Source organism: Sminthopsis crassicaudata, chromosome 4 (assembly GCF_048593235.1).
Source record: "Sminthopsis crassicaudata isolate SCR6 chromosome 4, ASM4859323v1, whole genome shotgun sequence".
In the NCBI taxonomy this organism is placed as follows: Eukaryota; Metazoa; Chordata; class Mammalia; order Dasyuromorphia; family Dasyuridae; genus Sminthopsis; species Sminthopsis crassicaudata.
The window spans coordinates 234362421-234366204 of NC_133620.1; the positions used below are offsets into that span (position 1 = coordinate 234362421).

Consider the following 3784-nt stretch of genomic DNA (forward strand, 5'->3'; position numbering starts at 1 on the left):
GTTGAAGATATCCACTTCCATCAGAATACATCTTCATACAACATTGAAGTGTACAGCGGAGATTTGCTTTTCTTAACCACAAGATGTTATTAATAATATATTTCATAACTACAATTTAGACTATTGTTGAGATCCAACATAGGAATATAAAAATTAACAATAGTTAGCAAAACATTTATTTAGTGTTTATACTATGTCAGGCATAATGTTAAATGTTTGAAAAAACATATTTGCATCACAGAAATATAAAACATTATTGCAGTTTTGCTCACTTATGTGAGTGTATTTTGGTTTCTGGTCATTGAGGTAAGATTGCAAAATGTGTATTCTAGATTTGGACAAAGAAGAAAAAAATATTTTTAGTCACTAAATACATAAAATACAGAAGTGATTTGTTTAAAAAATAGATATACAATAATGCGAGACTTTTTCATTAATTACTTATTAGTTTTCCAAGCTATGAATTTTTTCATAGAAGTCTTTATATCTTTGTTCCTCAGGCTATAGATGACAGGATTCAAGGTTGGAGGCACCACTGTATAGAATATAGACAACAATAGATCTAGACGTGAGTCAGAGTGCAAAGGTGGTTTTAAGTAGGCCATGTTATGATAAAAGCAATGAAAACAATAAGATGGGGTAGGCAAGTGGAAAAGGCTTTTGACTGACCCTCTGTGGTTGAAATCTTCAGCACAGTTGAAAAGATGTGACTATAAGACAGAATGACGAAATACAGAAGAAAATCACAAAGCCAAATCCAATAGCTATATTCACGTGAACTGCAATATGGTTTTCAGAGGAGGAGATCTTGAGTAAAGAAGGGACATCACAGAAAAACTGATGGATCACCTTAGAGCCACAGAAAGGCAAAGAAAATTTTCTAGCTGAGCACATGGCCCCAACCACTCCTCCACTGAACCAGGAAGCAACTGCCATCCTCACACAAGACTCTTTGATAATGATGGTTTTATAGTACAGGGGCTGGCAGATGGCTACATATTGATCATGAGGCATCACTGTGAAAAGTGAAATCTCTGATTCTGCAAAAAAATTACTAAAAAGACCTGTAATACACACCCTAAATAAGAGATGGAACAGCTGTGGCTCAGGGAGTTTACAATGGATTTGGGAACTGTGACAGAAATGAAGCAAAGATCCAAAAAGGACAGATTCTTCAGGAAGAAGTACATGGGAGAATGGAGGTGTCCATCAAGAGAGATGAGGGTGAAGATGAGCAAGTTCCTTTTCAGAACCATCAGGTAGATCAACAAGAAGAGTATGGCATATAAGACCTACAGTTCCCAGATATTGGAAAAGCCCAAGAGGAAAAATCCTGTCACTGTGGTAGTTACCCATGATCTGAGAAGTTCTCTTTAACTATCTGTAGTGAAAAAAACACAGGTCCCAAATAATAATAATAATCTGGGGTTCAGGAGATATGAATTCTAGAACTAACTTTCCAGCTTTGTAACTTCAAGCAATTTACTTACTATCTTTCTATCAATATTAGTTTTCTCATTTGAAAAAAGAGATTTTTGGATGAGATAATTTAAAGGTTTTTTATAATTCTCAAAATGTATGTAGAATTCAGCATAGCATTTTGAATTGCCCCTCAAAAAATCAAAATCATCTCTGGCTAGGTTTATCAGTTTATGGTATACATAGTATATGCCTGACAAAACCCTGTGAAGTAAAGAGTTTGAGTTATCATTTCCAATCTAAGGATAGATTATTGGTGTTCAAGGTTACTTAAGTGATTCTGTCTGCTTCTACCCCACCTGTTTGATTTGGTATCAAAGCCTGAAATAGGTGTTCTGATTTCAAGTCTACTTTAGCTTATCCAGCCTCCTTTCCAAACTTGAGGCAAATCTCTACTTAATCTTCATAGAAGCATATCTGTCTTTCCCAGCCTCAAAATTGATAGGGATGGAATTTCTTTAAAAATTTTTTTCAGTAGGTCAAATGATTCAAAATGACAAAATTTTTAGCTCAAGACTAGAATTATCGTGTGAATGAGACCAAGAGTATAGATTTGAACTTTATACCAATTTGTTTGATATCTTCTTTTTCTGGTCCATAAACAGTCATTTCTATTCCAGACTATCCTTCTTGCCATGACAATCAACTAGTAATCAAAAAGTAACTTTCTAAACATTCTCACTAGTGGAGAGTCTATCTACATTTTTTCTTTTCATGTAGAGAAAGAACAGTTAGTGAATATTCCAGGTAACTAAGTTACTTTCCCAATGTTGAAATATATATCTATATCTATTTAAAAATACCTAAGATGAAATAAAAGTAAAGTATATATAAAAGAGTTTGGGGAGCTGTGAGAGAATATACTGCTAGATTCTGTTTTGGATTCTTTTATATATTCTTTAATTCTTAGGGGTTTAACTTTCATCATTTGTCCTATATTTCCTATATTAATGTATCTACCCCTTATCTATCCCAGTCTTTTCATATATTACCAACTGAACATTGGCTATTTTAAATTGAATCTATCATGGGCATTAAAAAACAAACAAACAAACAGACATTTCTAAAATAGAATCCCTTCTCTTGTATCCCCACCTCCTGATGCCTGCTTTTCTTCTAAATTTGCCATATTTCTGTCAAGGGAACAACCATGCCTCCTGTTGAGGACCATCTGAAATCCAGAAAGCCTGTAAAGTCTTAGCAGGAAATTGCACAGGAAGGCAGATTGCATTGGTTCTCACAGCCCCTGCAACTGTGTATCACAGCACACTTTGAGAAGTTAAGGGAGTGATTAGTTCTCACAGTCCCTGAAACTGTGTATTACAGAGTTAAGGAGTTGCAAATCAAGCTCTACTGTTATCTTACTTTTAATTTGAGCTAGCAGATTTGCTGCAAACCAACATGACTGGCAATCAGAAATAAATGTCTAGAGGTCCACCAGACCTGAATTCAGGAGGACCCGAGTTCAAATCTAGTCTCAGACACTTAACACTTCCTAGTTGTGTGACTCTGGGCAAGTCACTTAACCCCAGACTCAGGGGGGAAAAATGTCTAGAGGTCATAAAACATTGTTACAGATGTAGGTGTTGCTTGCAAAGGAATGTATGCTTTTCTTTAACCAATAATAACCTTGCTGTTATTACAAAATATTTATATTCTGTATAGTGAATGGAATAAATCAGAGACAGTTGCCTCTCATCTCCATGTATCATTTGCATTTTCTCACATGATGAGTTATTCTGCTGGTCAGAATTAGATCCCAGCTGGCACTAACAAGAGGCCCATAACAATTCCAATTACCCTGGGTTGTTACACCCCTATGGACTACTCTAACCTGGTAGCTCCCCTTAGAGCTACTCTTAATGCCTGTCCGTCGACGGCACAGCTAGGCCACACTTACCCGTCTTCGGGCACCAACCTGGATCCCATAGAGACAGACCACCATTAGGTAGGGGTGAAGCAAAAGAGAACTTTATTCTGAGATAGCACATATTTATACCTCACTGATGATATGGGGGAAGGGGGAAGTCCTCTAGGAACCTGGCATAATGTGATTGGCCTGAGAAGGAGGGAGGCGTGCTAGGCTTTGAGAGCACTAAGGAGGGAGGTGTGGTACCTGGAATCAGACACTGCCTCATGGGGCTGCACCCCACCTCCACATAGGACTCGCCTGCGCCTCAGAACCTCTCATCCCTCAGGTCCACCCACATGCCTTGAACTGCCTTCCTTGCTTCCAGAGGCTTTTTAACCCTTACACTGGGTAATGGTTTCAACTTAAATATCATTTCACAATATTCTCTGTTGT

At 37.2% G+C, this 3784-nt stretch overlaps 1 pseudogene; it reads right to left on the minus strand.

Annotated features, from left to right (window-relative positions):
* Positions 1-437: 437 nt before the first annotated feature.
* On the minus strand, positions 438-2088 carry LOC141540714 (olfactory receptor 14A16-like; annotated as a pseudogene).
* Positions 2089-3784: the final 1696 nt, after the last annotated feature.